This window comes from Hyperolius riggenbachi, chromosome 7 (assembly GCF_040937935.1).
Source record: "Hyperolius riggenbachi isolate aHypRig1 chromosome 7, aHypRig1.pri, whole genome shotgun sequence".
NCBI lineage: Eukaryota > Metazoa > Chordata > Amphibia > Anura > Hyperoliidae > Hyperolius > Hyperolius riggenbachi.
The window spans coordinates 32474053-32487425 of record NC_090652.1 but is presented as its reverse complement, the minus strand read 5'-3'; the positions used below and the strand labels follow the sequence as shown (position 1 = coordinate 32487425).

General features: G+C 47.0%; 4 non-coding genes across 4 annotated transcripts; all 4 read left to right on the top strand.

Moving 5' to 3' along the window:
- Positions 1–1800: 1800 nt before the first annotated feature.
- TRNAC-GCA (transfer RNA cysteine (anticodon GCA)) lies at positions 1801–1872 on the top strand. Its single transcript has one exon. It is a non-coding gene; the product is annotated as a tRNA-Cys (tRNA).
- A 9652-nt stretch (positions 1873–11524) lies between these two features.
- On the top strand, positions 11525–11596 carry TRNAC-GCA (transfer RNA cysteine (anticodon GCA)). The gene has a single exon. It is a non-coding gene; the product is annotated as a tRNA-Cys (tRNA).
- A 572-nt stretch (positions 11597–12168) lies between these two features.
- TRNAC-GCA (transfer RNA cysteine (anticodon GCA)) lies at positions 12169–12240 on the top strand. Its single transcript has one exon. It is a non-coding gene; the product is annotated as a tRNA-Cys (tRNA).
- Positions 12241–12963: 723 nt separating this feature from the next.
- TRNAC-GCA (transfer RNA cysteine (anticodon GCA)) lies at positions 12964–13035 on the top strand. Its single transcript has one exon. It is a non-coding gene; the product is annotated as a tRNA-Cys (tRNA).
- The last annotated feature ends 338 nt before the right edge of the window (positions 13036–13373 follow it).

Below are 13373 nucleotides of genomic sequence, written 5' to 3'. Positions count from 1 at the left end.
GGTCACTTTTCCATTCGTTGGGCCGTTGGTAAACCGTTGGTAAACCTGTAACCTCCCGTCATAATCATGTTTGTCCAGAATGTGAACTATTTCAGCCATTTCCTCTCTGCTCATGGGTGTTGCTCGGCTGTAACTCCTTCTGCGTGGCATCTTGCAACTCCCTGCACTATTTAAGGAAGTGATGTCACAGGAAATGTGACGCAAGCCATTGTGGGATAGCGCGCGTCTAATCTGTTTGTTTGCATATGAACAATCTTTCTACGCATTATTGCAGTGTTTGAATTAGTGACAACTGTTTTTATCTGCTAACCTATTGTAACGGTCTTGTGTCGCAGCTCAGACGTCTGATTATATGGTGATCTGCAGAATCACCAATAATGCAGACGCTATACTTGATTATGTGGTGATCTGCAGAATCACCAATAACACTAGTATAGCCACTAGGATGAGTGTAGTGCTTGGTGCAACCGTAACGTTAATAGCTTGGCGAGACCTCACCAGAGGGGCCGGTGAGGTACTATCAGGACACTGACTGTATACTTAAGTACAGTAACTTTAACAGTTTGGCAAGACCTCACCAGAGGGGCTGGTAAGGTACTATCGATTCACTCATATAGAGTACTACCCCAGCAAGCTGGAGATACAGCAACTGAAGAGAGAGAGAATCTCCCGAGGAGCGGGTGATTCAGACAATACTGCAGGCTAGTGATTACCTGAGGTACAAACAGTACTGTGCTAATGATCACCTGTGGAGCAGGTGATTCAGCCTGTACTGCAGCCTAGGAACAGGAGATACAAACAGTACTGCACTAGCAGGTGATTCAGCCTGTACTGCAGCCTAGGAACAGGAGATACAAACAGTACTGCACTAGCAGGTGATTCAGACTGTACTGCAGCCTAGGAACAGGAGATACAAACAGTACTGCACTGACAGGTGATTCAGACTGTACTGCAGCCTAGGAACAGGAGATACAAACAGTACTGCACTAGCAGGTTATTCAGACTGTACTGCAGCCTAGGAACAGGAGATACAAACAGTACTGCACTAGCAGGTGATTCAGACTGTACTGCAGCCTAGGGACAGGAGATACAAACAGTACTGCACTGACAGGTGATTCAGACTGTACTGCAGCCTAGGAACAGGAGATACAAACAGTACTGCACTAGCAGGTTATTCAGACTGTACTGCAGCCTAGGAACAGGCAAGGTTCGGCAACAGAGAGGTAAGTATCGGCACAGAATTGTGAGGCAAGAGAGCAATCGGAAATCAGGCAGAGGTCCAGCAACTAGTAAGGCAGATAGGCAAAAGTACAGGATCAGAAAGCAGGAACAGAGTCAGAGTATAGCTAAGAGTCATACACAGTATCTGTTTGTCTATGGTACAATCCCAACTTCATCTATCAATTTCTATCTGATTGCAATATCTGTTTGTCTATGGTACGATCCCAACTTCATCTATCAATTTCTATCTGATTGCAATATCTGTTTGTCTATGGTACGATCCCAACTTCATCTATCAATTTCTATCTGATTGCAATATCTGTTTGTCTATGGTACGATCCCAACTTCATCTATCAATTTCTATCTGATTGCAATATCTGTTTGTCTATGGTACGATCCCAACTTCATCTATCAATTTCTATCTGATTGCAATATCTGTATCATTGACCATCTCTAGTCTCTAAGAGTTATCATTGAACTCTGTCCAACCTTAACAAACTCCAAGTTAACGCTTGAAATGCTTTCATGGACTACATGAGAGAAACTATTTAAAATGGTCAGAAAAGCTGAACAGAGTGTGGGGGTATAGCTCAGTGGTAGAGCATTCGACTGCAGATCGAGAGGTCCTTGGTTCAAATCCGAGTGCCCCCTTGACATGAACTAGCTCTTTGCTCTTTCTCTAAACTCTTTACATAAACCAATACTCTCAAGGCAGTAATAAAGAGAACTACGTTAATCAAAATATCCCGTTATGCTGCAGAATCGTAGTAACTTGGTGAAAGTTCACATGCTCCCTCCAAGCAACCACATTTCTGAAGTGTTCTTTTCTTTACATATCCAAAGTAAATTTGTTTTTTCTTTCCATACGTATTTTAAAGGATCCTGCAAAAGAACAGCAAAAGCTACAAAATGTCTACAATGTAAGTCCTCCACTCAAATTAGCAAAGCAGAAGAACTTTAGGCTTCTACATCTGCTGCCAAATACACATGTGCTGGGGTCTAATGCAGTGGCAGAAATGGCAACTGCAGAATGAGAAGTTTCTGGGTCTGACGAAAGTGTCTCTTGCGGCCATGGTCTGTAACATGCTCATCATGTGGCTGAATGGAGTAATGGTTAAGGGCTCTGCCTCTGACGCAGGAGACCTGGGTTCGAATCTCGGCTCTGCCTGTTCAGTAAGCCAGCACCTTATTCAGTAGGAGACCTTGGGCAAGTCTCCCTAACGCTGCTACTGCCTATAGAGCGCGTCCTAGTGGCTGCAGCTCTGGAGCTTTGAGTCCGCCAGGAGAAAAGCGCGATATAAATGTTCTGTGTTTGTCTGTGTTTGATCATTCTAGCTTTCATGAAGATTATTATGCAAATTGTGAGCGCCATGGAAGTGGGACATTCAAATACACTTCCTGACGATTAATGCATTTCCAAGCTGCCTACAATATTAATTCAATTTGCATGCAACCTGGATTTATTACTGTCTCATTGACCATCTCTAGTCTCTAAGAGTTATCATTTAACTCTGTCCAACCTTAACAAACTCCAAGTTAACGCTTGAAATGTTTTCATGGACTACATGAGAGAAACTATTTAAAATTGTCAGAAAAGCTGAACAGAGCGTTGGGGTATAGCTCAGTGGGAGAGCATTCGACTGCAGATTGAGAGGTCCTTGGTTCAAATCCGAGTGCCCTCTTGACATGATCTAGCTCTTTGCTCTTTCTCTAATCTCTTTACATAAACCAATACTCTCAAGGCAGTAATAAAGAGAACTACGTTCATCAAAATATCCCGTTATGCTGCAGAATCGTAGTAACTTGGTGAAAGTTCACATGCTCCCTCCAAGCAACCACATTTCTGAAGTGTTCTTTTCTTTACATATCCAAAGTAAATTTGTTTTTTCTTTCCATACGTATTTTAAAGGATCCTGCAAAAGAACAGCAAAAGCTACAAAATGTCTACAATGTAAGTCCTCCACTCAAATTAGCAAAGCAGCAGAACTTTGGGCTTCTACATCTGCTGCCAAATACACATGTGCTGGGGTCTAATGCAGTGGCAGAAATGGCAACTGCAGAATAAGAAGTTTCTGGTAGGGTTTAGCTTTGGGTAGGCAGGCAGGGTAGTTCGCGCTCCAGCCACACTAGCCAGGGTTGTACTTTTTGAAAAGCATGCTTATATACCATAGCTGGGATTTGAACCCAGGACCTAGTGTGTAGTAAGTATCTGTCTTAACCTCTAGACCATGACCCACACTACATGCTAAAGCTGGCGGTAGCATAAACCATACTTCCATTATGATCAATTCGATAGAAAAAGTAGCATGATTAAGGATTTGTACTTTTTGAAAAGCATGCTTATATACCATAGCTGGGATTTGAACCCAGGACCTAGTGTGTAGTAGGTATCTGTCTTACCCTCTAGACCATGAACCACACTGCATGGTAGTAGGTATCTGTCTTACCCACTAGTAAGGCTGAGGCTGGAGAGGCTGCAGCCTCAGGGCGCAGTGTAGGAGGGGGTGCACAATTCATTCAGCTGTCATTCCCAATTGTGTTTGAAGCAGAAAGAAATAAGAAAAGGTGATACATGGCAGCGACTGCAAGCCAGATAAGTAGAGATTAAGGTGTTGGGGGTGGGGGGGGGGGTGGGGGCCCTGGGGTACCTCTTAGTGTAATAGCAATCAGTGTGTGACAGCTGGGGTGGGAGGGATGGGGGGGGCGCACTTTGCTGTCTCAGCCTTGGGTGCTGAAGGACCTTGTCCCACCTCTGACCACACTACATGCTAAAGCCTGGCCCTGAGTGTGGTTGATGGTCTAGAGCAGTGGTCCTCAAACTAAGGCCCGCGGGCCGAATGTGGCCCCCTAAGGCTTTCTTACCGGCCCCCCACACAGAAAATGTATTGCTTATAAATGCAGTCAGCTACATCTTTAAATATTGGTGGTCCACATATGGAATAGCAGTGCAGCACCCCCCATCCACATGGAAGCCAGAAAGCAGAAATTTTGCTGGTTTCCAATCAAATTCCACATCAGGTGACACTGCTGTCCAATTGGCTTGCAGATTGTCACCTGGGTATGCTTCACTGTCTGGTCCGCAAAGACGTCTACATCATTTTATGTTTACTCCGGCCCACCAGCGGTCTGAAGTATGTTGACCCGGCCCTCAACCCAAAATGTTTGGGGACCCCTGGTCTAGAGGGTAAGACAGATACCTACTACACACTAGGTCCTGGGTTCAAATCCCAGCTATGGTATATAAGCATGCTTTTCAAAAAGTACAAATCCTTAATCATGCTACTTTTTCTATCGAATTGATCATAATGGAAGTATGGTTTATGCTACCGCCAGCTTTAGCATGTAGTGTGGGTCATGGTCTAGAGGTTAAGACAGATACCTACTACACACTAGGTCCTGGGTTCAAATCCCAGCTATGGTATATAAGCATGCTTTTCAAAAAGTACAAATCCTTAATCATGGTACTTTTTCTATCGAATTGATCATAATGGAAGTATGGTTTATGCTACCGCCAGCTTTAGCATGTAGTGTGGGTCATGGTCTAGAGGGTAAGACAGATACCTACTACACACTAGGTTCTGGGTTCAAATCCCAGCTATGGTATATAAGCTATTTTGAAAATCTGCAATTCCCTACGAGAGAGAGCGAGAGAGAGATTTTTTGTGTTATTCCGTCGGAATTATAAAATTTCCGCGGAATTCCGTTTGAGAGGTATAGGAATTCCGATTTGACTACCGGAATCGGAATTAACCTAATTCCGTCCGGAATCACGGAATTCATAATTCCGCGGAATTTTCCGAGCATCCCTACACTATATAGCATTGTGTGTACTGCCACTCTGTGTACACCGCTCAGCCAGACTATATATAGCATTGTTTACTGCCACTCTGTGTACACGGCTCAGCCAGACTATATAGCATTGTTCACTGCCACTGTGTACATGGCTCAGCCAGACTATATAGCATTGTTTACTGCCACTCTGTGTACACGGCTCAGCCACACTATATAGCATTGTTTACTGCCACTCTGTGTACACGGCTTAGCCAGACTATATAGCATTGTTTACTGCCACTCTGTGTACACGGCTCAGCCAGACTATATAGCATTGTTCACTGCCACTCTGTGTACATGGCTCAGCCAGACTATATAGCATTGTTCACTGCCACTCTGTGTACACGGCTCAGCCAGACTATATAGCATTGTTCACTGCCACTCTGTGTACACGGCTCAGCCAGACTATATAGCATTGTTCACTGCCACTCTGTGTACACGGCTCAGCCAGACTATATAGCATTGTTTACTGCCACTCTGTGTACACGGCTCAGCCAGACTATATAGCATTGTTTACTGCCACACTGTGTACACGGCTCAGCCACACTATATAGCATTGTTTACTGCCACTCTGTGTACACGGCTCAGCCAGACTATATAGCATTGTTTAATGCCACTCTGTGTACACGGCTCAGCCACACTATATAGCATTGTTTACTGCCACTCTGTGTACACGGCTCAGCCAGACTATATAGCATTGTTTACTGCCACTCTGTGTACACGGCTCAGCCAGACTATATAGCATTGTTCACTGCCACTCTGTGTACATGGCTCAGCCAGACTATATAGCATTGTGTGTACTGCCACTCTGTGTACACGGCTCAGCCAGACTATATATCATTGTTTACTGCCACTCTGTGTACACGGCTCAGCCACACTATATAGCATTGTGTTTACTGCCACTCTGTGTACACCGCTCAGCCAGACTATATAGCATTGTTTACTGCCACTCTGTGTACACCGCTCAGCCACACTATATAGCATTGTGTGTACTGCCACTCTGTGTACACCGTTCAGCCAGACTATATAGCATTGTGTGTACTGCCACTCTGTGTCTGCTGGGAACAGTAGTACACTGCTCGCTCAGCCACACTATATAGCATTGTGTTTACTGCCACTCTGTGTCTGCTGGGAACAGTAGTACACCGCTCGCTCAGCCACACTATATAGCATTGTGTTTACTGCCACTCTGTGTACACGGCTCAGCCACACTATATAGCATTGTGTTTACTGCCACTCTGATTCTGCTGGGAACAGTAGTACACCGCTCGCTCAGCCAGACTATATAGCATTGTGTTTACTGCCACTCTGTGTACACCGCTCAGCCACACTATATAGCATTGTGTACTCTGCCAGTCAGTGTGTATATTGCTGGGATCAGTAATACTCCACTCACCGTCAACCACTATATGAGCTCACCATGAGTTCCTCAGAGACCTCCGCTGTGAGCAGCACTCCCAACAACAGCAACAGCCAACGCCCCACGCAAGCTATAACATCCACCCCAGCAGCCAGTGGTCAGTGCTCCCCGGAGGAGAAGGTTGTGTCCATCGGTCCAGCACCAGAGCGATTAATGAGGGCTGCCATTGAGGAGATGATGGGGCCTGATGTGGAGGAGGAGGTCGGGCTCAGGCCAGCATCCCAAGTTAATGTTGAGACCGATGAGGGGTCTGTGTCTGGGGATGTTGGGGTGGCAGAGGTGGTGGGTGGGTCAGACTCAGGAGAAGAGTTGTATGATGAGGATGATGATCGGGACCATCTGTATGTGCCTCAGAGTCCGACCCCGGAAAACATGTTGTATCGTGTGTTTAGGTACTAAAATCTGCGTTCCCAGTAGTGTTGGGCGAACAGTGTTCGCCACTGTTCGGGTTCTGCAGAACATCACCCCGTTCGGGGTGACTATATAGCAGACTAAATAGCATTGTGTTTACTGCCACTCTGTGTACACGGCTCAGCCACACTATATAGCATTGTGTTTACTGCCTCTCTGTGTCTGCTGGGAACAGTACACCGCTCACCCGCCACTGTATAGCATTGTGCTCTGTGTCGCTGCTGGCAATAGTGGTACACCGCTCACCCACCACTGTATAGCATTTCTGTACTGCCACTGTACTGCTGCCAGTCAGCGTGTACTTTAAGGATAAGTGAAATGAGGAAGAAATCCGGTGAAAGAGGGAGGGGCAAGGGAAGAGGTGTTTCCCCTGACGGTTCACGTACAGGCCACAGGGGAGCACCCAAGAAAACCCACTCAATACCGCCCATGTTGTCCAGGACAACAACCCTCACAGATCCAAAAGAACAGGACCAGATAATTACTTGGATGACCTCTCAAGCGTCCAGCAGTGGGTTAAGCAGCACCAGCACATCACGCACGAGGTCCGAGTCCTCAGCCAGTTACAAGGAGCCAGTGGGCACAAAGCTGACACAACCGGCAGCGACACCACGCACACAACTGCCAGATAACCAGACGACGTTGGAGTGAGCTGTGCAGAGGTTGTTCTGGGGAGCTCTACTCCACGGTGGCGGCCCCCCACAATGACATATGACGAGTTTGAGGAGATGGAAGAGGAGGGTATGGACAATGTGGACATAGACCCAGATTTTGTTTGTGAACGAGAACATCGCCGTCGTAGCAGCAGCACAGATGAGTCTGTTGAAGAACCCACTGCTGCATGAGTTCGCCTTGTGCCACAAGGTAGGCGGTGCGCAATTTCAGGCACCACAAGCGTGGAAGTTCAAGTGAGAGGCAAAAGAGGCGCAAACAGAAATCGCCAGCAAGGCAGGTGCTCCAAAGTCTGGGCTTTCTTTGAAGACTGCACTGAGGATGTTACCATGGCGATTTGCAAGGTGTGCAAGACCCGCCTGAGCAGGGGGAAAAGTATTAACAACCTCTCCACCACCAGCATGAGCCGCCACATGCTATCCAAACATCCCACTCTGTGGGCAAACGCGGCAGGACAGGGTACCACCAGCAACACTGCCTCCCTTGGGTTCACCAGACTCACCACCAGACCCGCCTCAGCAGCAGCAGTAGCCCAGCCATTGCGTGGTTCACAACATTCACAAACATCAGATGACGCTGACACTGTCACTTTCCGGAGTAGTGCTCTTGAGGTCTCCTAGTGTTCATCAAACACAACAACCAACAGCCCTTCGGTGTGCAGCCCTACGGTTCAGTTGTCTGTCTCGGAGATGTTTGAGCGCAAGAGGAAATTGCCAGCAAATGACCCCCGGGCCGTGGCAGTAACAGCCAGCATAGCCAAGCTTCTGGCCTGCCAAATGCTGCCATATCGAGTGGTGGAGACAAACAGCTTCAAGGGCATGATGTCAGTGGCCATCCCACGCTACGTGGTTCCCAGCCGCTACCACTTTGCGCGCTCTGCAGTGCCTGAGTTGCATGAGCACGTGGTCAGCAAAATAACCCGAAGCTTGAAGAATGCCGTTGCCTGCAAGGTTCACCTCACCACTGACACCTGGACGAGTGCGTTCGGCCAGGGTCGATACATCTCCCTTACCGCGCACTGGGTGAACCTTGTGGAGCCTGGCAGCGATTCCTCACCTGCTACGGCGCGGGTGTTGCCCACGCCATAAACACCTGCACCGCCGTCCCTCCCACTGGATAACAGCAGCACCTACCTCTCTGACTCCTTCTCCTCCAACGCATCTCAAAGCTGTACCTCATCCGGAAACGCTAACCCAGCACCAGCAGCAGTAGGATCGTGGAAGCAGTGCAGCACAGCTGTTGGCATGCGTCAGCAAGCGTTGCTGAAGCTGATCTGCCTTGGGGATAAGCAGCACACAGGGGAGAAAATTTGGAGGGGAATAAAGGAACAGACGGATTTGTGGCTGGCACCGCTGGACCTGAAACCGGCCATGGTTGTGTGTGATAATGGGAGTAATCTCATTCGCGCTTTAAGGTTGGCTAAGCTGACACATGACGAAGAAGAGGAGGAGGAACAGCTGGAGTTGGAGCAGGAATTTTCTGCCACCACTGACGAGGGCCAGAGCGGTGCACGTTGGACTTCCACAATTCAGCGGGAATGGTCAGCAGAAGCAGACCAGGAAGAAGGTGACGACTATGATGCATCACAACAACTATCCCAACGCTCACAAGAGGATGATGAGGATTCTGGTAGGACTCTGGCACACATGGCTCAATTCATGCTAGACTGCATTGAACGTGACCCACGCATTGTGCGCATTCTGGACAACACCAATTACTGGGTTTATACCCTTCTGGATCCACGGTACAAACACAATGTTCCAAAACTGCTTGAAGAAAGAGTCAGACAGGTCAAAATGGAAGAATACCAGCAGGCCCTTTTGGAGACTTTAGAGAGGAGATTGACATCCTCCCCCTCCTCTAGCCAGTTGTACGCCGACAGACTGACTTCCGCAAACCCAGGACGACCAGGAGGGCAGCAAACACCACAAGCCGCAGCTAGTGCCCAAAAGGGAATGGTATCGGCAGTGTCCTTGGAGTGGGAACATTTTCTGACACCCATGCAGCAGCAGCCCACTGAACAGCAAGCGTTCAGATCCACCTCCAACACCGATCGCCTGGAGAAGATGGTCAAGGACTACATGTCAGATGGCGTAGCTGTGTCTAACAATCCATCTGCACCCTTCAACTATTGGGTATCGAAGCTAGACACCTGGCACAAACTGGCAATGTACGCAATAGAGGTGCTGGCTTGCCCGGCAGCCAGCGTTATGTCGGAATGCTGTTTCAGTGCTGCCGGAGGCATCGTCACAGATCGGCGTATCCGCCTCTCCACAGAAAATGCAGACCGTCTGACTCAAATTAAAATGAATCAATCCTGGATTGGAAACGACTACGCAACACTCCAGGACCCCAACCAAGTAACATGACCAATGAACATCTGGGATGGTTTAGCGTTTCCGGTCCCTGTTTATTGAACCTCTCATCTGTATTACATTTATGACTGCATGGCGGCAAAAAGCATTGCTGCTATATCCGCACGCTTTTTGTCCTCATGCAAGGCCTGGGTTGTTGTGTCTCAAAAAGCATGGCCTTCTCCTCCTGCGCCTGCTCCTGTTCCATCACGTGTGCTGCTGCTGCTGGGTTAGCGTTGCCGGTCCCTGTTTATGGAACCTCTTCTCTTTATTACATTTATGACTGCATGGCGGTACAAAGCATGCTATCCGCACGCTTCTTGTCCTCATGCAAGGCCTGGGTTGTTGTGTCTCAAAGCGTGGCCTTCTCCTCCTGCGCCTCCTCCTGTTCCATCACGTGTGCTGCTGCTGGGTTAGCGTTACCGGTCCCTGTTTATGGAACCTCTTCTCTTTATTACATTTATGACTGCATGGCGGTAAAAAGCATGCTATCCGCACGCTTCTTGTCCTCATGCAAGGCCTGGGTTGTTGTGTCTCAAAGCGTGGCCTTCTCCTCCTGCGCCTCCTCCTGTTCCATCACGTGTGCTGCTGCTGCTGCTGCTGGGTTAGCGTTACCGGTCCCTGTTTATGGAACCTCTTCTCTTTATTTCATTTATGACTGCATGGCGGTAAAAAGCATGCTATCCGCACGCTTCTTGTCCTCATGCAAGGCCTGGGTTATTGTGTCTCAAAGCGTGGCCTTCTCCTCCTGCGCCTCCTCCTGTTCCATCACGTGTGCTGCTGCTGCTGCTGGGTTAGCGTTACCGGTCCCTGTTTCAAAGGAAAAACTGTCTTTTAAATGCTGAAAATGTCATGTTTCTTTGCACAGGTAACATGCTTTTTACCGCCATGCAGTCATAAATGTAATAAAGAGAAGAGGTTCCCTCTTCTCTTTATTACATTTATGACTGCATGGCGGTAAAAAGCATGTTACCTGTGCAAAGAAACATGACATTTTCAGCATTTAAAAGACAGTTTTTCCTTTGAAACTTTACAATCAATTTTCTCAAAACTATAAGCTCTTTTTCAAATATTTTTTTTCCTCTTGTACCCACTCCCAAGGTGCACATACCCTGCTAATTTGGGGTATGTAGCATGTAAGGAAGCTTTACAAAGCACAAAAGTTCGGGTCCCCATTGACTTCCATTATGTTTGGAGTTCGGCGCAAACACCCGAACATAGCGGCGATGTTCGGCGAACGTTCTCGAACCCGAACATCTAGGTGTTCACCCAACACTAGTTTCTGGGTCTGACGAAAGTGTCTCTTGCGGCCATGGTCCGTAACATGCTCATCATTCTAGCTTTCATGAAGATTATTATGCAAATTGTGAGCGCCATGGAAGTGGGACATTCAAATACACTTCCTGACGATTAACGCATTTCCAAGCTGCCTACAATATTAATTCAATTTGCATGCAACCTGGATTTATTACTGTCTCATTGACCATCTCTAGTCTCTAAGAGTTATCATTTAACTCTGTCCAACCTTAACAAACTCCAAGTTAACGCTTGAAATGTTTTCATGGACTGCATGAGAGAAACTATTTAAAATTGTCAGAAAAGCTGAACAGAGCGTTGGGGTATAGCTCAGTGGTAGAGCATTCGACTGCAGATCGAGAAGTCCTTGGTTCAAATCCGAGTGCCCTCTTGACATGATCTAGCTCTTTGCTCTTTCTCTAATCGCTTTACATAAACCAATACTCTCAAGGCAGTAATAAAGAGAACTATGTTAATCAAAATATCCTGTTATGCTGCAGAATCGTAGTAACTTGGTAAAAGTTCACATGCTCCTTCCAAGCAACCACATTTCTGAAGTGTTCTTTTCTTTACCTATCCAAAGTAAATTTGGTTTTTCTTTCCATACGTATTTTAAAGGATCCTGCAAAAGAACAGCAAAAGCTACAAAATGTCTACATTGTAAGTCCTCCACTCAAATTAGCAAAGCAGAAGAACTTTGGGCTTCTACATCTGCTGCCAAATACACATGTGCTGGGGTCTAATGCACTTCCTGACGATTAACGCATTTCCAAGCTGCCTACAATATTAATTCAATTTGCATGCAACCTGGATTTATTACTGTCTCATTGACCATCTCTAGTCTCTAAGAGTTATCATTTAACTCTGTCCAACCTTAACAAACTCCAAGTTAACGCTTGAAATGTTTTCATGGACTACATGAGAGAAACTATTTAAAAAGGTCAGAAAAGTTGAACAGAGCGTGGGGGTATAGCTCAGTGGTAGAGCATTTGACTGCAGATCGAGAGGTCCTTGGTTCAAATCCGAGTGCCCCCTTGACATGGTCTAGCTCTTTGCTCTTTCTCTAATCTCTTTACATAAACCAATACTCTCAAGGCAGTAATAAAGAGAACTACAATAATCAAAATATCCCGTTATGCTGCAGAATCGTAGTAACTTGGTGAAAGTTCACATGTTCCCTCCAAGCAACCACATTTCTGAAGTGTTCTTTTCTTTACATATCCAAAGTAAATTTGGTTTTTCTTTCCATACGTATTTTAAAGGATCCTGCAAATGAACAGCAAAAGCTACAAAATGTCTACAATGTAAGTCCTCCACTCAAATTAGCAAAGCAGAAGAACTTTGGGCTTCTATATCTGCTGCCAAATACACATGTGCTGGGGTCTAATGCAGTGGCAGAAATGGCAACTGCAGAATGAGAAGTTTCTGGGTCTGACGAAAGTGTCTCTTGCGGCCATGGTCCGTAACATGCTCATCATTCTAGCTTTCATGCAGATTATTATGCAAATTGTGAGCGTCATGGAAGTGGGACATTCAAATACACTTCCTGACGATTAACGCATTTCCAAGCTGCCTACAATATTAATTCAATTTGCATGCAACCTGGATTTATTACTGTCTCATTGACCATCTCTAGTCTCTAAGAGTTATCATTTAACTCTGTCCAACCTTAACAAACTCCAAGTTAACGCTTGAAATGTTTTCGTGGACTACATGAGAGAAACTATTTAAAAAGGTCAGAAAAGCTGAACAGAGCGTGGGGGTATAGCTCAGTGGTAGAGCATTCGACTGCAGATCAAGAGGTCCTTGATTCAAATCCGAGTGCCCCCTTGACATGATCTAGCTCTTTGCTCTTTCTCTAATCTCTTTACATAAATGTGAGAAAACGCGGAAGAGCCGCCGCCATGAGCCAGCGGTCGGCGGCTCTTTCCGCGTCCAGTGGCCGCGCACACGGGGAGGCAGCTGCCTCCTCCCAGCATGAGGCGGCTGTCCCCGTGGAGAGGCAGGCAGAGCGCCGGGTCACCGCCGCGTTGGACGCGGCGGTCGGCGCGCATGTCCCCGCTGCGGAGACTCCGCAGAGCGGGGCTGCTGGGGCTGGGACTCGTAGTCCCTCAGGTGTTAGAGTGACGCGCGCGCGCGCACTCAGGAAGAATTTATCTTTTACAAGG